At 43.9% G+C, this 25,570-nt stretch overlaps 1 protein-coding gene across 1 annotated transcript in view; it reads right to left on the bottom strand.

Annotated features, from left to right (window-relative positions):
• LOC121560230 (tumor necrosis factor receptor superfamily member 14-like) overlaps positions 1-24,806 on the bottom strand; it is a 35,899-nt gene extending 11,093 nt beyond the window's left edge. Inside the window, exon 1 of the mRNA XM_041873248.2 lies at positions 24,282-24,806. The gene's annotated coding sequence lies outside the window, so the exon portion shown is untranslated. The remainder of the gene's footprint in view (positions 1-24,281) is intronic.
• Between the last annotated feature and the right edge of the window lie 764 nt (positions 24,807-25,570).

The following is a 25,570-nucleotide window of genomic DNA, read 5'->3' as shown; positions in this document are numbered from 1 at the left end:
GTCAATTTGGTGAAAGCCTATGTTGTATCAGTCGGTAAAATAAAACATTTCCCCATGATTTCACTTGTAAATTGTTCGCCTGTGAAAATCAGGAAATCGTGTTGGAACGCTTCATAGCTATATCATTATTTTCACTGGAGATATGGGATCACACACTATCACATTATCATAACGCTTTTAATACAATGACCTACACTCCAGATCGCCAAATCAGACAATAGATGGTATGGCCATACTTGACTGGAACACATCCATCTGTTTATGTCGTCATGACAAAGTGTAGATTTCGTTTAGATGTGCTCAATCTAAACAGAGTACCAAATTATTAACCCTTCAAGTACCATGTCACAATGCGCTGTGTCTGTAGGATAACCGGACAGGCTTGAAGCTAATATTTTATTTAAATACCCATAAAGGTTATCAAAAGGGATGTTTATTCTGAGTGGATATTAGCCCCATTGTGAATCCATATTAAATGTGTGATTTCTTAAAAAATAAACGTGTTTGTTTTTAAAGAACATTTAGCCTGCAATTTAATTTGATGAATTTGTTTCCGTAATCCCCATTGTTTTCATGTAATTTAAACTACATACAAACAATAATGCTGCAATGAAGCAGGAAGGCATGCACGCTAAGGGCTTTTTCTTAGCATGATGCAAAGCATGTTCATTCTCATTCATTCTGATTGTGTCCCTCAAACGCCTTTGTTTAAATTTACATCATTTAATAGGATCTCTGTGGTAGGCTAACAACCCATATAAATAGAATGAATATAACGGACTTGGAACCTCTAACCCTGGCAATTCATTATATTTCTATGTAACAACCACTCTATGACATTAGCAGCCATAGAGACAGAACGTGTTTCATCTCTATGGTGGCAGTCTCAAAGAAAAACTATATTCATTGAGATGGAATGTTAAAACCTTCTATGTAATAACCATAGATATTGTAAACTATATGATTTAAAAATGAAACTGTCCCATTTACTTTTTTTCTCTCATATTGTCTTGGTAAAATGTTAACATAAGTACTGTTTTGTCTAACATCTAAATTATTATTAAGATAGAAGTCTCCTATCACTGCTTTCTACAATAATAGGCTACATGAACTTTCTTGACATTCTAAAGATACATTTAGTAAACATTTCCTGATGGTGGTTTCCACCTACAGGATATCCCTCCAAGGTAAACAATGATGAGAGCAGCAGGTGAGTCACCAGGTAGGCCAAACACATCCATGAGTGCAGCCAAGACCCAACATCTGCTCCTGTGAAGGACTTGCTGGACCCCTCCACACTCCCAGGACAACCAGTTACCCAGACTTACCAGCTATGTTGTATAATATTGTAACGGGCTGTAGCAGCATCACAGACTGTCAAACTCAACCTTTGTTGTCCAGTGGGAACCCCACTTTGAATCCAGTTTATAAACTGTGACTTACATTTTTCATTTAACATTTAATCACTCTTAGTTGATAGTTTGGTTTACTGACCGAAATGACAAGGAATCCAGTCAACAGTCAGAGAGAGAAGGTCCATCTGCCTTTAGTTGAGGACAATCAGAAGTGTCCATCATGTGCCAGAGCATCAGCAGAGCATCCCAAAGTCATCCCTAAATCTGCCCCCTCCCTCAGGTGTAAGGTGACAGGACTACTCATGTTGCTAGCTTATTGAATGGATGATACTTAAAATGTAACCCTTGCAATTGCCATTAATAAAAGCATATGCCCATAGGTAATAACACGTCAAAACAAAACATTGAAATAAACGTTTGTTTAGTGTTGGATAGGTAAAACAAACAGCTCGTGTAAAAAGAAAACTATAGGTTTAATGAATAAAGTGAATGTTAATGAATGTTTCTTGCATGCAACTGAAGCCTGCAGGTTAATTGCTCCACCAAAGGAAATGGCAGGTTTAGCCTGCTTGGACCCAGGGGCAGCCAGAGAAGGTCATCAGAACAAGCCTAACTTCACCAGAACCACCATGTCTGAGGACACAGGGGGGAAGGTACCATGGTACATGACCCTACTACATGAGAAGGTTCATCATTTTATACAGATTGGTGGGGATCAGTCTGAAATCAAAACATCCATGTAGACACTTTATTGATAGCCCAGATCTGATGGTTGTTAGCACTATGGTTGGCTCAGTGGGCTGTGCACCATATTAGAGGTTGGTAGTGACTGTAGTTGTAGTATTGTAATCCCACTTTTTACAGGAGCAGAACATACTGATGTTAGGTGAGGAAATCACTCGCCTGTCAGAGTTTGAAGAGGAGTGTTCGAAGAAAGACAAAGAGATCTCTGTGCTTCAGGAGGAGCTGACAGAACTGATCATTTCTGGTAATGAGGATGTGGTCAGAGATCAGGGAGGAAGTAGGAACTTTTCTGCACTGTATATTTCAGACTTCTGTGAGAGTATTTCAGCTCATGTACTGAACAAGTTGTGACTTGTTCATTTGATACGGTCTGATGGGTATACAGCCATATACTGATTACCACAGCAGTGCTCTAACTTTAACAGTACCATCTGTCCCTCTGCCTTTGAACCCTCAAGGTTGACTAAAATGGAAACTAAAACAAAATGAAAAAGAAACAAAAAAGAAAGTAAAAACTAGAAACTTCAGGTTACAAGACTGTTCAAACTAAAACTGATACCAGATCCAACAGAGCACAGCACACGTCTAGAATTAAATATAAAAACCTGTCAAACTAAAATAAAACCAATAAAAAGCCTAAATTGTATAGAAAAAAAAAAGTGAAAATGAGGAACTGAAGTAACCTTGGTCATCTGACAAACTTCTCTGTGGGCTTCTTTGTATTGAAGGCGGAGTTGATAGTGCGTCTGTCAGAGGAGGCCAGGAATCTGAGGGAGGTGGAGAAGGAGGTGCAGGAGAAGAGCCAGCAGATAACCAGGCTAGAAGAGGAGCTCCACAGGCTGAGAGAGGCCAGCCCTGGGTGGGGTCCTGAATGTGGAGGGTTCGGAGCCCTGTTGGACAGAGAAGCAACTCACTCTGAGACAGAACACCAAGACATAGAGCATGAGGTTAACCCTTAGTTAACAGTGTCAGAGTTAGGAATGAATCATTTGATAACATTTGAAATTGATGTAAAGACTGCACGTAATGTTACCATCTGTGTCACGACTGTCTGTGAGATGCGGTAAACGAAGTCAGGCGCAGGACACAGAACTCTCGGATACGTACTTTTAATACGAAAAGGATCCAAAAGGACACAGAAAATAACTCCACGCAGGGAGGAAATAACCCGCTCACAAAATAGACAACCGTGAAGGGGAAAACAATCACACACAAAGTACAGATGAGAGACGGGTAATATAAGGGAAACAATTAACATAATGACGAACAGGTGTAAAAAATACAGACAAAACTAAACAAACACCGATAACATCGAACGGCAGTAGCTAGTACTCCGGGGACGACGAACGCCGAAGCCTGCCCGAGCAAGGAGGAGGAGCAGCCTCGGCAGAATCCGTGACAATCTGGTATAAGACCTAAAACTGATCTAATCTTGCATGGTGGCCTTGTCTGAGTCTGAGCCTCAAACACAGCTCTTCAGATATACAGATAATGCTGTGGACAGTGAGGAGGAAGACAACAGAGTATCACTTACTGAACAGATGAGAGAAGTGGAGAGAACTTAGAGGAGGCCAGGAAGAATTATGTGATCTCTTCTGGTGTGTACAGACTTATCAACCATAGGTTTAGAACCCTAAACTGGGTGGTTGAGACCGTAATCCCAAATTTAACCCTGGCCCCATATGTACTTGCAGAGATCTGAGAGGATTGGATAGGTAGATAGATATTATCCCAATCAATACTGTATTTGTACTCTGCAGGTACAGTGAGTTCCTTGTGTAGAACTCTGTCCATAAAGGAAGGAGAGCTGATCTCTGCTAAAGGCCAGCAGGATGAGTTGAGACAGCAGCTGAAGGACCGGTTGGTCCAGCTACAGGCCATGTCTAGGAAGGTAGTGAAGAACAGGTTTTTCCAGCTACAGGCCATGTCCAGGAAGGTATGCATTGAGTGTGTATATTTGTACATTAGGCTATATAGCTATATATGTGAATCAGACCTGGGTCAAATATGTATTTCAAATAATTTCAATACTACAGCTGCTCATGATTTAGCTCATGATAACAGCAGGCAGTGTTTGCACTTTTGGCACACTTCCGTTGTTTCCATTGTGCCTAGATCGAGCACACCTAAAGTCCTTTCAAATAAACTGTGAATGTGACTTTTCTATGAACTGCCTCTACTTTCAGTTATTTTAGTTCTTTACTTTCAGTTCTCCTGTTTATGTGTATAAGAAACTCGTGACAATGCTGGAGGAGGAGAGTGGAACTCATGATAATGCTGGAGGAGGAGAGTGGAACTCATGATAATGCTGAAGGAGGAGAATGGAACTCATGATAATGCTGAAGGAGGAGAATGGAACTCATGATAATGCCGAAGGAGGAGAATGGAATTCATGATAATGCTGGAGGAGGAGAATGGAACTCATGATAATGCTGAAGGAGGAGAATGGAACTCGTGATAATGCTTGAGGAGGAGAATGGAACTTGTGATAATGCTTGAGGAGGAGAATGGAACTTGTGATAATGCTGGAGGAGGAGAATGGAACTCATGATAATGATCATTTGATAACTTTGTTTATACTCTACACTTCCTCTTAAAGAGACATGCCCATGGTTAGAAAGCCTAAATACTTTTGTGTTTGAATTCATATTCGGCTTATTATTTTCATGAACTGTGCTAGATAAGGCATTGGTTACACTTCTAGCAAAGTACAATTTCCTTCAACTAAGATAAATAGTTTAATGTCCAAGCGAAAAAGTACCAATGTCACTTTTCAGGCTCATTAACACATTGTAAATAGATACTTTTACTGTTGGATATTTGGTTAACATTTAAGATTATTTCTGTTAGAAGTGTATGTATCTACCAAATGTGTAAGTGGTTGGAAACATGCCATGTTGTCTCAAAAAGTCACACTTGTTGAACCAATATAGCCTAGCTACGCTTTGTGTTAACCACCATGGAAGTGTTCATAACCCCAGGTTGAAGAGTGAAAAGCATTTGCATTGTTGTTTGTGAGAGCAAAGCTCTTTACAATAACAAAATATATACTGTATGAGCATCATCTAGTAAAATCGTATGGAGGTAAAGGAAGGAAGATTCACACACACTGCGATTATGTTTTAGGTTTCTCACTGGAGCGTTCTCAGTCAACTAATAGGACTAAAATATTATATTGTGTTACAAGTTGGGATTAAAATGGATTTAATTTGGATTTTTTTGTCACAGTTTTACACAAAATACTCTAATGTACCCTGTGATTCTACTACAGGTTGTAGTCCAGGTGGAAGAGGAGTGTCCCAGAGGAAAAAGGAAGGAGCAGAGGTCAAAGGTCAGACTAGAAGCTCAGCCGAGCGCTGAAGCCCAGAGGATCCTGAGGAGAGAGGTCCAGGTCTGCCAGGAGACCATTGACTCTCTGAACCTGAAGAGCAACAACAGCCTAGTGGCTCTGGAGTAGATAAAGACCAGGGTATGACTGACCTCTCCTCATTCATAGTCATCTGGAGTACAGACCAGGGTATGACTGACCTCTCTCCTCATTCGTAGTCATCTGGAGTACAGACCAGGGTATGACTGACCTCTCTCCTCATTCATAGTCATCTGGAGTACAGACCAGGGTATGACTGACCTCTCTCCTCATTCGTAGTCATCTGGAGTACAGACCAGGGTATGACTGACCTCTCTCCTCATTCATAGTCATCTGGAGTACAGACCAGGGTATGACTGACCTCTCTCCTCAAGTCATCGTCATTATGCTGTTGCCATATGCAACGATGTATTGACAAATGATGCAATAATGTTAACTATACGTTTATAGATAGTGTATCAATCAGATACAGATCATCTCCTTCCAGTTTAGTGTAGGCCTTGGTTTCGGCGGTTTTCTCACTGACGTATTAATGTGTGGTTACACTGACAGCACTGACAAACTGCACTGAATGTTAAACAATTTAGAGCTGTTCATAAATGGTTGAACTACATAGAAGCTATTGGCACCTTTAGAAGGCTGTGTGGATAAACCTGGTTCCATCTACATTATTTATATCTATACTTTGTTGTTATTGTTTATTAAGTCATAAATAAACCTGGTTCCATGTCTTCCAACACGAGAGGCTGAGATTGAAGATCATCCAGGCTGTGCTCTCTTCTCCTGAAGTCAAACAACGCCAGACTGAAGTCAGTGATCAGGCTCTTCTCCCCACCATGCAGGTACCTTTGGGGAGTAGTTTGATTTAACTTTAATTGAGCTTCATCCAGGTAAATGTTTACAGGTCAATCCATTACTAGGTAACAGAGATTTACAATAGTCCCTTATATCCAATGTCTTATGTCTGATAGTAAAACTGTTGACAGATTGATTCAAGATTTGGTGATCTTGAAGTCACACAGCAAACTACAAGCAAAAAATCTGTAAATTTACAATGTACCAGTCATAGAATAAAACGCAATATCTCTGTAGCCTATACATTTTTATCAAAGTGCTGTGTTTACCTAGGCTTTTGGGTTTCATGTGTACAATAACTAAATATCCATCCAAGTAAATGTTTCCAGGTCAATCCATTACTGGGTAACAGAGATTTACAATAGTTCCTTATTTCCATTGTCTTATGTCTGATAGCGCAACTGTTGACAGATTGATACAAAATTTGGTGATCTTGAAGTCACACAGCAAACTAAGTTTTTACAAGCTAAAAAACAAATGTACAATGTACCAGTCATACAATCAAACTCAATATCTCTGTAGCCTATACTCTTTAACTAAAGTGTTAATCTAGGGTTTTGCAGTACAATAGTTTGTCATATATTCTTGGATCATATCATTTGTCTTAGCATTGATGACTTGATGAAGTAATATACCATACACATTTACTTATAAATATGTTTGAAATTCTTTTTACTCATAAAAACTATTCTGTAAACATATTTTTAAAACCTTGCCTTACCTTTTCAAGTTCTCACAGACAGCATTGATATTTCCTGATCTGGGGATGCCTATCAAATGGAATCAGTAATTAGTCAAACACAATGGGCTGCTTTTCCGGACAGAGATTAAGCCGTTTTCAATGGAGATTCTCCATTTTAAGTGCTTTTTAGTCCAAGGATAGGCTTAATCTATGCCTGGGAAACTGGTCCATTAAATTCAAATTTCACAGCCAGAAGAGGTCACTTAGTAACACAATGTGATGAAAGATATTAATAGATTTCCAAACATACCTGTGTCAGTATTTGAGGGCCTATAAAAAAGTCAGATGTCCAATATTGTAATAAACCATGATGTTAACAAACAGTAGTAATCTAGACCATACCTGGGTTCAAATACTATTTAGGGTATTTCAATTACTTTCAAAGACATTTGGAAATAAGTATTTTGATATTTTTTATTTGAAAACACAAGTCATTGAATATTGGTCTGTATTTGGAAATACACTTAGAAAATTGTGGCATGTATTTATTAAATATATAGTATTTATACAAATATTTAAATACTCCCATGCAATTGAATCAGGTCTGTTAGGTATTTGAAATAATGTATTTGGAAATAAGTATTAGAAAATACTTTCGAATAGTAGTCTGTTTAGAGGAAAGTATTTGAAAATACACTGAACAAAAATATAAACGCAACATGTAAAGTGTTGGTCCCATGAGCTAAAATAAAAGATCCCAGACATTTTCTATACGCACAAAAAGCTTATTTCTTTCAAATTTTGTGCACAAATTTGTTTACATCCCTGTTAGTGAGCATTTCTCCTTTGCCAAGATAATCCATCCACCTGACGAGTGGCATATCAAGAAGCTGATTAAACAGCATGATCATTACACAGGTGCACCTTGTGCTGGGGACAATAAAAGGATACTCTAAATATGCAGGTTTGTCACAAAACACAATACCACAGATGTCTCAAGTTTTGAGGGAGCGTGCAATTGGCATGCTGACAGCAGGAATGTCTGCAAGATAATTTTATGTTAATTTCTCTACCATAAGCCACGTTATTTTAGAGAATTTTGTCAATATATCATCAACACTAAGAGAAAAACATGACCTGGTGATTCTCTCTTCCCCAAGAAATCGTGTACATAAGCATTGTACTGATGTCACAACTTCCTCCGAAGCTGCCTCCTCTCCTGGTTCGGGCAGGCTTCGGCGTTCGTCATCACCGGCCTTCTAGCCACTGCCGCTCCTCATCTCATCATTCCAGTTGTTTTGTCTTGTCTATTACACACACCTGGTTCATATCCCCTCATTAGTACTTGTATAAGTGTTCCCCCTGCCCCATTGTCCTTGTGTGTGATTGTTTATTGTGAGGAGAGCGTAGCTCTGTTGAGCGCCGTGTATTTTGTATTGCCGGGATATTTTTCCCCGTGTGCCTGTTTTGCACACTGGACTGTTTGACGCATTTCTGCATAACTCTGTATTCCGGAATAAATTCTGTATTCTGTGATTTACCCTCCTGCGCCTGACTCCTTCAAATCACCCATCACAACTGAATTCACCAGCACCAGCTGCGTGCCCTGTGTTGATTCTACATTCCTTGATGAGCACAATGGTCTCATGAAATGCAAAGTGTGTACCAATTGTGATCCAGGTAAGAGTGGTCCTTTTATTTCAGCTCATGAAATATCGGACCAACACTTTACATGTTGCGTTTATATTTTTGTTCAGTGTAGATTTAATTTATTCCCGGTACTTGACCTCCTATGTGTTCACACGCGTGCATCAAAACAATATAAATGAAATTTAATATAAATTAACTTTCATTTTCAGTCTCATTCTGCGGTTTGATTAAAAACTCACTGGAGCGCGATCAGCACAGAGACTGTTTAAAGTGTTCTAGGCTCTCTTACAAAGATACAATGTTTGCTTTCCAGTCTTGGTGATGTTGTAATCTGTACATTTCCCCATGCTTCTGCGCTATAACCTTTAGCCCCCTCATACTCTGCTCTCTGGGGCACACGCTCCAAGCAGCTACTGTACCTGTATTATAACGCTAACTAACCAGTGTCATTTTTTGTGTCACGCCTGCTCCCGCTCCCCCTCCCTGGCGCTCGAGGGCGCCAGGCTGCCCATCATTACGCACACCTGTCACCATCGTTACGCGCATCAGCGCTCGCTGGACTCCTTCACTCTTTTGATTGGCCGTTCTATATCTGTCTGTTCCCCAGGTTGATTCCCGTGTCTGCATTAATGTCGTTTTGTTCCCCCTGTCCAGACGCTGTTCTTGTTTTGTTATATATCCGTTTTTTCATTAAATGTTCACGACCTGTACTTCTCGTCTCCCAGCGTCTGTCCTCACATTTTGTCCCCTTTGTACTGAAGCTTCAACTGCCAGACATTTGAATTTGCACCTGTGTGGGCCCACTTTACCTTCCCTGTTGACAGAGCAGAGGGTTTCCCCCCATAGAACCTGGTTTCAACTAAGGTTTCTTTCTTTGCCCCCAGGATATACAGTGAGGGGAAAAAAGTATTTGATCCCCAGCTGATTTTGTATGTTTGCCCACTGACAAAGAAATGATCAGTCTATAATTTTAATGGTAGGTTTATTTGAACAGTGAGAGACAGAATAACAACAAAAAAATCCAGAAAAATGCATGTCAAAAATGTTATAAATTGATTTGCATTTTAATGAGGGAAATAAGTATTTGACCCCCCTCTCAATCAGAAAGATTTCTGGCTCCCAGGTGTCTTTTATACAGGTAACGAGCTGAGTTTGGAGCACACTCTTAAAGGGAGTGCTCCTAATCTCAGTTTGTTACCTGTATAAAAGACACCTGTCCACAGAAGCAATCAATCAATCAGATTCCAAACTCTCCACCATGGTCAAGACCAAAGAGCTCTCCAAGGATGTCAGGGACAAGATTGTAGACCTATACAAGGCTGGAATGGGCTACAAGACCATCGCCAAGCAGCTTGAAGGAATATAATCTAAATCGTGTTTTTTTTCAAGCAAGCATGCTAACTAAGCAGATGGCTTCGATCTTTTTTCTATAGCATTGGATGAGAGTACTGACATCAGAGACACCACTCAACTTTTAATTTTTGTTGAAGGAATAAATGAGAACTTTGAAATAACAGAGGAACTTCTTGTGATGGAATCAATGATGGGAACAACCAGGGGCTCTGACTTATATGACAGGGTGTCTGCCTGCTTGGAGAAAATGAATCTACCGTGGAGGAAACTGACAAACGTCACAACAGATGGATCACCAAATCTAACCTGTAAAAACATTGGCCTACTTAAAAGATTACAAGACAAAGTAAAAGAAGAAAGCCCTAACCCGGAGGAATTTATATTTCTTCACTGTATTATTCATCAGGAAGCTCTGTGTCAAAGTGTGTTAAAGCTGGAAAATGTTGTCAAAGTGATTGTAAAACTTGTCAACTTTATACGGGCAAGGGGGCTTAACCATCGTCAGTTCATTCAGCTGCTCAATGACACAGAGGCAGAGCACCAGGACTTGTTGTAGCATTCAAATGTGCCTGGGAAAAGTATTTTGCCGTGTGTGGGAACTAAGAGGGGAGATAGGTATGTTCCTTGATACGGTTGGTAAAGCTGACGACTTCTCAGAGTTGAAAGACAGACTGGCTGGGCGACTTTGCTTTCGGTGTGGACATATTGGGGCATCTGAACGATCTAAATTTGAAACTGCAGGGAAATTCTGTTTTTGTGCATGAACTGTATTCCAAGGCCAAACTTATGTTGTTCTCCAGACAAATGAGCAGCCGGTCTCTCGCTCATTTTCCGACACTGGCCGCACTGAACGCGCCCACATCGCGGTGCCGCACTGAGACATACAGTAGCACTTTGATTGACCTGCATGCTGAGTTTTCCCACCACTTCTCAGACTTTACCAAGATTGAGACTGAGCTGGAGCTTGTATCATGCCCCCTGTCTTTCGACAGTGAGAAAGCACCACCAGACACACAATTGGAGCTCATCGACATTCAATGTGACATTGCTTTTACATTTACGTCATTTAGCAGACGCTCTTATCCAGAGCGACTTACAAATAGGCTTTGAAGGAGAAGTACAAAACAGCAACAATAGACCAGTTCTATGGCTCACTTAATGAAACAAAGTTTCCAAACATTAAAAGCACGCCCAAAGGATGCTTGTTTTATTCAGGTCCACATATGTGTGAGAACAAACGTTCTCAGTCATGAATTACAACAAATCCCATCACAGGTCAAATGTAACAAATTACCACTTGTCAGCTGTTCTGAGAATCTCTACATCAAAGATGACACCAGACTTTGATGCCCTTGCCAAGAGAGGTGACCAGACCCATTGTTCACATTAAGACACGAATAACTGTGACTGGGGTAGGCAAGGATTACACCTTTTAATGGTGATGTTATGCAGTGAGAATTATCCAGCAATGCACTTGGATACAGGTAATAATTAATCAGTCAAATTTGGGCTGAGGTGATTGGATAACTGTAAATATGGCTCACAATGGAGATGAGAATTGTTCCTTAATATGCTTTCAAAAACAGACCACCCAAATGAAACAGATGCTCTAACCACATGTTTCACTCAAATGTTAGATTATTATTTTTATTTTTTTTACACATCTGCTGTTACATTTTGCATGTCTCCAGTCATATAATATATATTTTTAAGTTTGCATATTGTGACTGTACGTTTGATTGTACTTTACAAGGGTAGAGATGCAGGATCTGTGTGTGTTTGACGGTGTCTGTGACATTATAAATTATATCAATTTTGTAAAAAGGAAAATCACAAATAAACAAGGGTAGAATTGTTGTGCAAGCCTAAGTACACCTACAGGTCACTAGTAGTTGCGTGTCAATGTGAAAATGAATAAAGGCTTCACATGTTTTGTCACGCATATAGTATGTGGCCCTTCACTTGGTTTCAAAAACTCAACGTGGCCCTTGAGCCAAAAGGTTTGCCCACCCCTGGTCTAGGGAGTAGTCTGATTTGAAATGTGATGAAGCTTCATCCAGGTCAATGTTTTCTACCCCACGGATAACAGATTCCCCAAACAGGTTAAACACGTAAATCAACTGGATACTACCCAAGTCCTCCCCCAAACAAAAGTCATTTTCTCACCTCAAAGGTAAAAATAAAGGTTAAATGAATAAAATGCTACATTTACCAGAACGGATGCCCCTGTAATCAGCCATTCCCATAGTAATGCTAGCATTTACCTATAAACTATGCCCATGACAATTTGGAAGCTTTAAAACATAAAATACTGATTGATTTTTGTTAGTTTTAGAAAATCATTGATGACAGTTCAAAGTTCTACCAAAAACTGCAGCAGAAAGTCGAGCAAATCCCTCCTCTTACTTTGTGACGTACAGGGAGCTAAAGCTGAGGCTGGGGGAGTGAAAACAGCAGCTCCAACACCACAGAAGAAGATCTAACGAGAGAAAGCAGCAGCTTCAACACCACAGAAGAAGATCTAATATTGAAAGCAGCAGCTCCAACACTATAGAAGAAGATCTAACGAGAGAAAGCAGCAGCTCCAACACCACAGAAGAAGATCTAACGAGAGAAAGCAGCAGCTTCAACACCACAGAAGAAGTTCTAATGAGAGAAAGCAGCAGCTCCAACACCACAGAAGAAGATCTAACGAGAGAAAGCAGCAGCTTCAACACCACAGAAGAAGTTCTAATGAGAGAAAGCAGCAGCTCCAACACCACAGAAGAAGATCTAACGAGAGAAAGCAGCAGCTCCAACACCACAGAAGAAGATCTAATGTCACACACAGTGGAGGAACTTCTGACAGCTGCAACTGGAAGGGATGTTTTTGAAGTGGGCGTCCTCCATGCATTTAAAATAATAAACACAAAAAATATTTGTCAAATTAAAAGCAAAAAAGAAGGTACACTTGCTGAATGGATGTTGATTATTTTCACAATATTAACAAATGTACAAGTGTTTTGTGCCCATACAAATTACTGTTCAGAAAAACAAGTAATGGAAAATGTATCGGGTAATTTAAATATAATTTACAATCAATCAGCAAACCGGTTTGGTTAGAAGGCACAAGTAAAGACTGTTCATATCACATTTTATTTTTTGTAACACAATTAACAGTAAAAAGTGACATGGTCTTGATCTAGGATGTTGCAAAACAACTTGGCTAAATAACAGGTGAATCAAGATCCCAGATCCCAGTAACTTTGGCTGAATACAGTCAACTCCTGATAAATCCACATTGGATTAGTCAAAATTAAAGTGGAAGTGCATTGCAGTTCATTTTATCCACGGCGGTGTGGATATCTTCACGCTCCAGTTCTGGTGTGTGGCATCCATGACACTTCATCTGAGTACAGTGGATGGTGATCATTTATGATATTGCACGTTTTCAATGGTACACTTTCAAACTCAGCTCCCAGATTAGTGCAGGCTGCGAGATGCGACTGACATTTTACGGGTGGGGAGAGAGCGAGAGTGGGGGTTGGACATGGAGGGCGCATGGCTTGAAGCACTGAACATCATGATGTGAATTGGAATGTGTTTAGGCTATTACTAGCATCATAACTTCACTGAATTACATAATTATATACTAGACATTAGGAATACTTTTGGAACTTAAAATAACATTATATAAACCTGTTCTCAAGATTTGTAAATAACGGTTCTGTTCCAGAAGACTAGAGATCACTTCTGTTCCCAGTTCAGTTACGGTTTCTTGAAATAAATGTTGGTTCTGTTTTGGTTCTGTTCCCTGAACTGGTTCGAACCCTTGATTTAAAACACTATGTCTCTTCTGTTTCCACTCTGGAAAAACAAGATGCAAAACAAGTATAATTTGGTTAGTTATTACTATGATAGTCTGAGAAATACTTAATCCAAATGGACAGGACGTTTTGGATTGATAGGGGTGCACACACTCAAAATGTTTACATTTAAATAATTTAGCAGATGCTCTTAGAGTTAAGTGCCTTGCTCAAGGGCAAATCGACAAAATGTTTTTTTCTTCCACCTAGTCTGCTCAGCGATTCAAACCAACGACCTTAGTCACCTAGTCGTCTCGTGGATTTGAACAATCAACCTTTCGGTTACTGGCCTAGCGCTCTTAACCGCTAGACTACCTGCCACCACTCTCTCTAACTCACTCATACTCACACAAACACTAAAAAATAATTCACACACACACTAAACAATAATTTACTGATGCAATTCCTAAAATGAATCTGAGTTTTTTTCTTTTTCTCACTACTATAAATAAGAAAACAGCTCCAGCTAATATCATGAGAACTGTCATGGATGCCACAACACCAATTATGCCTCTAGCTGTTGAATGGGATAGTTGTGGTCCACACGCTGAATCCGACCAAGGAAATCCTGGTTTCATTTCCTGAAGTCCCAAGGATTCACATCTATAAACAGATAAATACTGGCCATTAATGATTCCTTTATAACTTGGTCATACATCTTTCAGTTTTAGATTTGTGTTAGGTAACTTTGTATTTAGGGGGGAAACTATTTGTGTAAGCCACACTTACCCAGTGTGTGACTGGCAGGCTGTAAATGATCCATCTGAATAAGTATCACCAGTACAGTCAGAACACACAGTATCTGTAGATGTTGTTCCTGCATAAATGGAGGTTTAAACATAAATAAAAAACGATTAGTTACCGGAGTGTAACTCCAGTTCTATGAGTGGAGCGGAGCCCCATAGGGGAGCTCTGCTCCTAGTGGTTTACCCTCTGCCCTACGGCAGCAGCAGCCTGAGACAAAATTATGCACACACCTACAGCCAATAGGAGTACAGGTGTCCCTATAAGAGGGGATGCCTCCCCTCAATCAGCCTCCCGAGATATTTATCTTCAGCGAGACTAGAGAGGGTCGGCAGGGCCTTAGTCCTATGGGGCTCCGCTCCACTCATAGAACTGGAGTTACACTCCGGTAACTAATCGTTCTATATCGTGGAGCTCCGCCCATAGGGGAGCTCTGCTCCTAGTGGTTTAAGGCGGAGCGTAGCGCTCCCAAAATGTACTCCCTGCCGAGCCTAACACTTCCCATCGAAACGAGAAAGTCAGGCCTAGCAATGGCTGCAACCGAGTCCCGCAGTACTGCAACTAAAAACCCCTACGGGCGTCACAATATACCGCGTCATCGGTTAAAGACCCGCCCCACCTAGTCCAATGGCAATGCCAATGACTAGTGGGCAGATCACCAGAATAGAAGCCATACTAATCTGTACTAGCAGATAGATGTGCCTCAATATCCTGTGAAAACACTACCGACCATTAATGGAATGACACCAAGTGTCACTCTACATTGTAAACGCGGTAGACCGCCTCACTCACTCAATGGAATCCCAGAGATTAGTGGGCAGGAACAAAAACATGAGTCATACTAACTGAACAAGCAGATAGATGACCTCACATTCTGTTAATCAACGCATGCCTCTACTGTACTGACCCTGTCAGTCAGGATTCATGCCACAAAATATGTTTTCCTATCCAAAGCGGACCTGATGGAAACCCTGTCCATAGTCCTGCTTTTCCCTCTCTTCCTAGCTCAATATCTCCCTTCAGCTATGCTGAGTACAGACCGAGCCAAAGAGTTAGAAAACACATCTGTCAAAAAACACGTCTTCCTAACCAAAGCGGACCTGATGGAAACCTGTGTCCACAGTCCTGCTTCTCCTCTCTTTCTTGCTCAAGATCTCCCTTCAGCCACGCTGAGTACAGATCGAGCCAGAGAATTAGAAGACATATCTAAGAGATAGAAACTGATAAATGGAGACGGCGTCGACCAGGATGCTGCTCTACAGATATCCTCTACTCCTGTTCCTCTGAAAAGGGCAGTAGAAGCCGCTACTCCACGAGTGGAGTGAGCTCTGATACCCTGAGGCAATTGCCGCCCCGCTGCCTCATAAGCTGTCTCAATGCCTTCACAAAGCCAATGAGACAACCTCTGTTTTGAAAGTGGTCTACCCTAGTGCAGCCGCACCGTGACACACAAACAACTGTGGCGATGACCTAATCGCTGCTGTGCGCTCGACGTAACACGCCAAAGCGCGTACCGGGCACAGGCGATGGAGCTTTTCCTCACTCCTCTCTCTATGAGGAGGAGGAGAAAAAAGCCCACAGCTCCACGGTCTGTGACCTATATGAACTCTTAATAACCTTCGGCACAAATGCCGGGTTAGGATGTAACACTGCTCTGCTCAGGTCACCATTGATGGCCAAGCAGTCAGGTCTCGTCGAAAGAGCACACAAATCACTGACCCGCTTAGCTGTAGTCAAAGCGAGCAACAGTGCTGTCTTTATAGACAGCAACATGAGGAGTATTTGATTCAATGGCTCGAACGGCGACTTACATAGCGCTTCGAGTACCACAGCCAAATCCCACTGAGGAAGTGTGACTCTAGGTGTTGGCCTAAGTCGCCGCGTTCCTAATAGGAAGCGTTTCACTAGAGGGTGGCTAAAGACATTGTCTCTGCCAAAACCCTCATGACAAGCTGAAATCGCTGCTGCAAACACTCTAATCGTGGCAGGCGATTTTTGCTTATCAAACATGAGCTGTAGAAAAGAGAGAATACTCTCCACCTGACAGCTCATGGGGTCTACACCTTGTGTGACACACCATCGTGAAAACACGTTCCATCTACTGGCATACATCTTAGAAGTGGAACTGGCACGTGAACCCTGTATGGTCCTGATCACTGCATCAGATAACCCACGGCGCTCTAGCCTGTCCCTCTCAGCAGCCAGGCCTTCAGTGGTTGGCCGATTATGGGCAATTTCCCTATCGTGCCAGCCGCCTGAGACAACGTGTCCCGTCGATGTGGAATTGGCCAAGGTGGCGCAATCAACATCTGACTAATCTCCGCAAACCACGGAGTCCCCGGGCGATCGTGCGCTATCAGTATCACTGACAGCCCCTCTGACCTCACCCTGGCTAGCAGTGGGAGAATGCAGGACAGCGGAGGGAATGCATACAGGAGAACTCTCGGCCACGGTTGGTGCGCAAAGGCGTCCCTTCCCAGTGGCGGTTCGTCCTGTTCCTTCAGAGAGAACCACAGAGGACATTGCGCGTTCACGCGTGACGCGAATAGGTCCACCTCGGCTCTCCCGAATTGTTCCCAAATCTGGAGAACAATGTCTGGATGCAGACACCACTCGTCGTCTCGAGGACCCCCTCTTGACATGAGGTCTGCTCCTACGTTCAAGTAGCCCGGAATGTGTGCTGCTCTCAATGAGCGAAGGTGCTCGTGAACCCACAGCCACAATTCCTCTGCCGCCCGATGGAGAGCAGGAGACCTGACTCCTCCCTGGCGATTTATGTGGGCTACTGTGGTCCGGTTGTCTGACCAGACCAGCACATCGCGACCCCGAAGGGTAGACGCGAAGTGGGTCAGAACCAGTCGAACCGTTTCCAACTCCAGGAGGTTGATGTGACGACCTGATTGAGGCCACACACCTCCTATCGCTTGTGTCTGACATGTCCCTCCCCCATCCCGTCAGGGACGCATCCGTGAATACTGGGATGTGAGAGGACACCTTTCCTATCGGGACTCCGTGCGTGAGAACGCGCGAGTTTCTCCAATAGTTTAGGTCTGCACTGAGCGAGAGGGGAACCACCACCAACCGATGACGTTGACGCAATGGGTCTAGTCTTAGTTGGGCGAACCATCGCTGCATCCTGCGCATACGCAGGAGTCCCAGCGGAACCACAGAGTGGGCTGACGACATGAGACCCAAAAGTGACATGATCGACAGCGCCGTCACCGTGTGATTCGGACGACACTTTCTTAGGGCTAGCAACAAGGCTACCCTTCGGGGGTCCGAGATTCGGGCCCTCATCCTCACAGTGTCTAGCTGTATCCCCAGGTAGACAATCTGATGAGTGGGCCAGGGCACGCTCTTTTTCCAATTCACAGCAAACCCCAGACTTGTGAGATGCATCACTGTCTGTGTTGTGTGGGTAATCGCCAGCTCTGCTGACGGGGCGAGAACCAGTAGGTCGTCCAGGTAGGCTAGTAGCCGTATTCCCTGACGACGCAACGGTTCCAATGCCGCCTCCACCCAAATGGCATCCTCGTGTATTCGTACGCCACCCCTTGAAAGGCGAACCGCAGAAACTTCCTGTGACGCGGCTGAACCGGCACATGAAAGTACGCGTCCTTTAGGTCTATGCTCGTACAAAAGTCCCCTCTCTGGACACATTCCAGCAGACGTTTTGTCGTTAGCATTCGGAAGGGCCGTTTGGTTATGCTCTCGTTGAGAATGCGTAAATCCAAAATCGGCCTCACTCCCCCCGTCTTTTTGGGCACTAGGAAATAAGGCAAATATAGCCCTTTGTTCCTTTGCTCCCGGGGAACTACTGTCACAGCCAATCTCTGTCATCAGAGCGGCCACTTTGTCTGGCGTTTTCATCACCGTCTCCACCACTCCCCTGAACGGGGGTGGGGTTCGGTGGAATTGGAGAGCATAACCCTTCTGCAACGTCTGTTCTAGCCAGCGTGAGAGGGTGCAGCTTCTTCGCCACTGCCAGCAATGCAGAGAAAGCGGCTGGGCGCGAAGCTGTGGTGCATCCAGTAGGAAGGACCTGTATTCCTCTATGGCCCTTACCGCCACTGTTCCCCAACATTGAAGTGGTGGAACAGCCCAAGGTGGGCCTCCCGTGAAAGGGAGAGGAACTATCGATGCGTTCTGAGAAAGAAAGAGGAGTAGGGACGTCGGTTAAACCCGTAACCGTTGTATTCCTGCCCTCCTTGAACGCATCGCGGGTCTGAATTGCGCTGACCGAGGCCACAGCCTGCGGCAGGGCACCATCCCCAGCAAGCGATTGCGTCATCTTAGGTGACTGCAATTCGCTATCAGAGCCCTTCACTACAGTACTCCTAGAAGTCTGTAGTATGAGGTCTCTATGAGGTAAAACAAGGCGGCGCCTTGATACCTTCTTGACTTTCACCTTCTGTGTGTGTTCAACACTGCACCCCTGGTGGGTTGATTCACGCTCAGTGTGGTGAGTACTGGCTCGTTCTGTCAGGGGAGCTGATACTTATTATACCCATAACGCTAGTAATCCTGCCCTCCTTGAACGTAGCATGGGTCTGAATCGCATTAACCGAGACCTTGGTCTGCGATAATGCGCCGTCCCCAGATAGCTGCTGTGTTACAATGCCTGGGGGCGCCGATACTCTGGGCACCTTGGTGACCGCGGTAATCGGGCCCTCCGTGAACGCAGCATGGGTCTGGCTCGTACTAGTGGAGACCTTAGTCTGTGCTAGTGCGCCATCCCCAAATAGCGGCTGCGTCCTCATGTCAGAATCTGACCGGGACTGCTGCCTTCTATGTAAAGCACTTCTTATACGTGAAGTGTGATGTGACGACCTGATTGAGGTCTTCTGGATACCTACTCTTAGTGCCTGTTCAGCAACGCACCCTCGGTGGGCTGAACGGCTCTTAGAGTGGTAAGGAAGAGAGGGTGAGATTTGAACGCTCTCGGACGTATTATGGAAAAGAGGCTCTTTTTTGACAAAGTCAGGTGGAGCCAACTCTTTATTAAACACATCAACAAAGGCATTAACATCAGCACCCGTCCCTTCAACCGAAGGGTGGGGGGGGAACAGTGGGCACGTTCGACACCATCGATGCGTCCTCCATCCTCTCCCCCGCGTCCCGTCACGTACGCCTCCTCTTGCCTCCCTTGGAGGGCCAGGTCGGCGTCCTCGTCACCTCCCTCGCCGGCTGTAGTGGGGCTACCGTAGCTGCTGGGAGGACCGAGCCCGCTCCCTTGCTGCTCGTGGCCGCCGGATGACGCCGATTACGCCGCCTCGTCGTAGACCCCGGTCTACTTAGAGGGGCGGAGGTAGATGGCCTTTGGGGAGGAGGGGGGCCGAGTCGTCCTGCCAACGGCAGGTGCTTGGCCAACTGCTTCTTCTCCATCCTCTAACTTAGAGAAACGCTCCGTCGCCTCTTTGACTGCGACCCCAAAGAGGCCGTCGTCAGAGAGTGGGGCGTTCAAGAGAGACGTCCTGTCTGCCTCTTTCATGGATGTCAATGACAACCAGAGGTGTCGTTCACCGAAGTGGCCATGGATCTCCCCGCGCAGACTGCGGACGCCTGTGTCAGGTGGAGTATGGCGCCAGAAATTCTGGACGCCTCCTCCATCTCCTCCGGTGCCATCTCTGTCTTACCCGTGGTTAAACGGGACAGAGAGGCCGCCAAGAGGGCAATGTTGTTAGCTGCTGCTACAGCTTGGGCTCCCAACCCAAAAGACTTCTCTAACAGCTGTGCTGTGAGTCGGTCCTTCTGGGATGGCAACGTGGCCTTCTTGGAAGAGGGCCAAGGGCTCGAACCCGGTACGAGATACGCCGCCATGGCGCTCTCTAACCTGGGGATTCCCTGACCCTGAAACCTTCCTTCCACTCTCGTGAATGGGAGATACGCTTTTACAGGCGAACGCACCGCTAAAGGTGCCTCCCACGAGCCCTCAACGTACCTAGCCAAAGAAGGCATGGCAGGAGCCACTGGCTCCGCCGCCTTCCTTGGCCTGGAATAAGGACCGCCCTCCATCATATCAACCTCCGGTGCGGAGGGAAGAGGGGGCAGCCTTATTACCAGCCGTTGAGCAGCTCTCTCAATGATACCCGGAAAGTCCGATCTCAGAGAGGCTGCAGCGAAAGAGAGAGCTTCTGATCTCTCAGAGCTCGTATCCCCTTCGCTATAGGGACTACAAGCCCTCTCGCTCTCCAAAGGAAAGGGGGGCTTGAAAGTATGAGGGACGGGGTCCGACTGTTCCATTGGAATGCCAGACCCTTCCTCAAAGTCCCTATCTTCCCCCGAGTCTGCGCCGTCGGACGACGCCTCTGAAGCAGAGGCTAGTATCGACAGCACATCCTCAAGGGGGATGTCCTCCCTGAAAAACGCCCAACGCTGCTTTCTCTCCTTTAAAGAAAGGAGGGCGCAGGAGGCGCAATTCGGGGGACTGCAGACGCCTTCCTTGGCATGCTGGGATCCCAAACACACGAAACATAGGTCGTGGTGGTCACCGGCCGCCATGGAAGTGCATCTGCACTGAGCTCTGAAAAGAGCTTTTGGGGGTGGAAAATCTCCCGGTGTGCTCATTTAGACGACGTTGATGACTGGAATATCAACAACGTTTTCGTCCTGAGTCTTCGTGCTTCGTCTCTTCTTGGCTCTTCAGTCTTGTCATCCAGTCGCTGAAGAAAAAGGGAGGCTGATTGAGGGGAGGCATCCCCTCTTATAGGGACACCTGTACTCCTATTGGCTGTAGGTGTGTGCATAATTTTGTCTCAGGCTGCTGCTGCCGTAGGGCAGAGGGTAAACCACTAGGAGCAGAGCTCCCCTATGGGGCGGAGCTCCACGATATAGAACTAGACTTCCCAAAACAAACTTGTAAACATTGTACTTAAACATTCCCCATGTACTCATCTTGACTTAATTTTAATTGTCCAATGATTTCAATCAATCAATCAAACGATCAGCTACTTTTAATTCAGTAGAGTAACTTGGCACACTAGAAATCATGACAAAATCATGTTCAATACTTGAGAGGAGACCAACCTGTGTGGCTGATGTATTGACCAGGTTTACAGCTGCTGTGTCTCTGGGCTGCTCTACAACCATCCTTAGTTGGGTCTAGACAGTAGAACCCCTCCAGTGTCCCACAGACAGTGTCTGATGAAAGTCTACATGGCTGCTTTACCTTCAAACCCAAACCTATGGAGAAAACATGTCACTTGGTATCTGAAGCTAAATGTAAAACCTGTTGTATTTCATTAAAACAACAGCTGATATAGTAAAGTAGCTCAGTGTTTATGCCCAGAACACAGAATTCTCACCTGGATGACATGTGGTACAGTTGTTGCATGTTGTTTTACCACTGGGCTCATCAAGGAATGTGGAGTCAATACAGGGCACACAGGAGGTGCTTGTAGATTTAGTACAATGACTATATACACGATATCCTGTTGAAAAGAAAACCAGAAAATAATTACGTTTTGTTATTATTATTATCATAATTATTATTATTGTTACATTTTACATGTTTTGTATAGTTATTATTATAATTAACCCCTCATAAAAATACACAAGGTCCTTACCAGGCCAACACATTATGCAATCTCTATCGCCTAATTTATAGATGGGGCGATCATATGTGAAACAGGGTTCAATGTTTAGAAGTATAGAAGTTATATGTTGGTGTTGATGATGTATTAATGTCTGGTGATTCATATGATGTAAAGAGACGGTCCTTACCTTGTGAACACATGGGACAACATTCATCCCCTATTCTGTACTCGGCTCTACCACATGAGATACAGGATCCAATGCTTCCAAGCACCAATATAATAGGTACCTGGAAGTAGAGAACATTTTAGAAATAAAATCGCAAAAATCTAAACTGATGGTGTGTATTCATAAAACCTTCAGAAGTAGTTAACAGAATTCTAACCTAAATATTCCCATTTCAAATAAAAGTATTGTAATTATGTGGGACCATTTTAAACAGGCTTTTGTGAGTGTGGTGGCACCCACTGGTGTGCTTATTTTGTCTTTAAAAGGTGTGACAAATGTACTTCTCTCCCCCATATTTTTTCTACGAAGGTTTCAGTAAAATGGACAGAACGAGTAGGCTAATAATAACTGATTTATATTTCATAGAGGAAATATTTAAATAGATAATTGGTTTTAAAACATGCCAAGCCACAATGTGCTAATCAGAAATGTTTAACTTACAGTCCATATCAAGGTTTCAAACTGTGCCATGGTTCCTCAATCCTCTCCAACTCACTGGAAGACCCACACACTGGATTTGTGAAGTTCTTAGGAGTTTTGAAGTATGGAGTTGAACTGACCTGTAGAATTAATGTATTTTAGTACATGTCAATATAAACCTTTCAATTTGTAAATTATGATATCTTACTGAATTGAATCACTGAAAAAATAACTAATAAGCTAGTTATCAACTTTGAGAAGTATGAAACAGAATTAGGCATGTAGTTATTAGAGAATGCTGCCATCTTTGACACTTGATACAGCTAAGACTGGAAGTTTTTGTAGCAGGTAAGGAGAGCATTTTCACTAACCCTAACCCCTTTCCTAACCTTAACCTAACTCTCCTAACCTGCTGTGTATACCAGTGACTGAAGGAACATGGTCTTCTTCCTTTTTTAACCAGCTCTTTTTAACCGGCTCATATTTAAAACAAATACATGTTAAAACACACTGGAGTCTGGCGATACAACTCACCACTATAACTGGGCCTCTGAGTCTGTTTTCTCCCTGTCGTGCTGTCTGTCTATGCATCTCTGCTGTCACTCTGTCTGTCTGCGATTCTCCTCTGCTGTCTCTGTCTGGTCTGGTCTGGTCTGGTCTGGTCTGGTCTGTCTGTCTGTCTGTCTGTGATTCTCCTCTACTGTCTGTCACTGTCACTCTGTCTGTCTCTGTTTCTTCTTGTTCTCCTCTGCTGTCACTCTGCCCTCCCTACCCTTTTGTCAGCTGGCATCACAGCAGTTCTTCTCTGCCACCCTGTCAATGACATCATCTGTATCCAGGACCATAAGGATTTCCTTTTCAGTTGTCATCAGCATAATGCCTCCAAGTGATTGTAGGATAGGGTGCTCCTGAGTCAATGTTTTATGAATTTGAGAGTAGAGAAGCTCCTCTCACAGGTTACCTGGATGACAGACAGGGTGAGTAGGAACTTGTACCCCAGGCCTATAACATGGTAAGCCTCTGTCAACAAGATGTACCACCATAGAAGTTGATAACAACATACAGAACAGTTCTTACATGTTGAACAACTTTTATTCATCCTCTCCACTTGTTCTTCATCATGTCCATCCGCTGGTATCTCACTCACATTCCTGGTTGTGTCCTTCTCCACTGCTGATGTTTTCACGCTCTCCCACTGACTGGTCAACTCACACTGCAAAGTGCTGACAGTTGCTCGGCTGTCAAACTTAAGCAAGAGTTTGCTTAGTTTAGCAAGTGATGTCTTGGGCAATCCATTATATTTTATCTCTGAGAACCTGCTGGGGTCCAGATAAGCAAAGTCTGTGTACAAGTGCCTTGTGTCAGAAAGCGCTGATAGATGCTATCAGTGTCTGTATCTATGAGGACAAAGTGCACCTTAGTCTTGTAGACCCTCTCTGCATCTCTCTCAGTCTCATCCTGAGCCAACTCCCCAGGCATGGGCTTCCCCAGGCATCTCAGCTTACACTTCCTGTTCGGTGTCTTCATCCTGTTCTTGCAGCTTGTCAGTGTCTGTGGCCCTCTTCACAGCACACCAGTGTTTTTCTCCTATAGGAGAGAGCCGTCTGTGGCGAGTGTCCAGGCTTTTTCCCTCCACACATTAATTATTGTGTAGGACTCTGGAATTAACACTGCCAGGTTATTTAGTAGAGAACAGCAACACACTTGCTATAACTACTCCTATTGCTATAACTACTCCTATTGCTATAACTACTCCTATTGCTATAACTACTCCTATTGCTATAACTACTCCTATTGCTATAACTACTCCTATTGTCTGCCATCACAAGATTCAGGATGTGTGTAACACCACATGTACTTGGTTGGGAGAGTGTGCGGATAGCAAGGCAGAGAAACCAAAGTCCAGTTGTAGTGTTTCAATGACGTCTTTAACTAACTGAACAAAGTACACGATGAATACAAAAGTATGTGGACACCCCTTCAAATTAGTGGATTAGTCTATTTCAGCCACACCTGCTGCTGACAGGTGTATAAAATCGAGCACACAGTCATGCAATCTCCATAGACAAACATTGGCCGTTGGAATGGCCTTACTGAAGAGCTCAGTGACTTTCAACGTGGCACCATCATAGGATGACACCTTTCCACAAGTCAGTTCGTCAAATTTCTGCCCTGCTAGAGCTGCCCCGGTCAACTGTAAGTGCTGTTATTGTGAAGTGGAAACGTCTAGGAGCAACAATGGCTCAGCCACAAAGTGGTAGGCCACACAAGCTCACAGAACTGGACAGGCGAGTGCTGAAGCACATAGCACGTAAAAATCGTCTTTCCTCGGTTGCAACACTCATTACAGAGTTCCAAACTGCCTCTGAAAGCAACGTCAGCACAATAACTGTTCGTCGGGAGTTTCATGAAATGGGTTCGGACTAGGTGCCTTAGTTCCAGTGAAGGGAAACCTTAACGCTACAGCATACAATGACATTCTAGACGATTCTGTGCTTCCAACTTTGTGGCGACAGTTTGGGGAATGCCCTTTCTTGTTTCAGCATGACAATGCCCCCGTCGAGATTGGTGTGAAAGAACTTGACTGGCCTGCACAGAGCCCTGACCTCAACCCCATCGAACACCTTTGGGATGAATTGGAACGCCGACTGCGAGCCAGGCCTAATGGCCCAACATCAGTGCCTGACCTCACTAATGCTCTTGTGGCTGAATGGTAACAAGTCCCCCACAGCAATGTTCCAACATCTAGTGGAAAGCCTTCCCAGAAGAGTGGAGGCTGTTATAGCAGCAAAAG

The sequence above is a fragment of the Coregonus clupeaformis genome, chromosome 24 (genome assembly GCF_020615455.1).
Source record: "Coregonus clupeaformis isolate EN_2021a chromosome 24, ASM2061545v1, whole genome shotgun sequence".
Lineage (NCBI taxonomy): Eukaryota > Metazoa > Chordata > Actinopteri > Salmoniformes > Salmonidae > Coregonus > Coregonus clupeaformis.
Note: the sequence above shows the minus strand (reverse complement) of the source record. Positions and strands in the feature narration are given on the sequence as shown.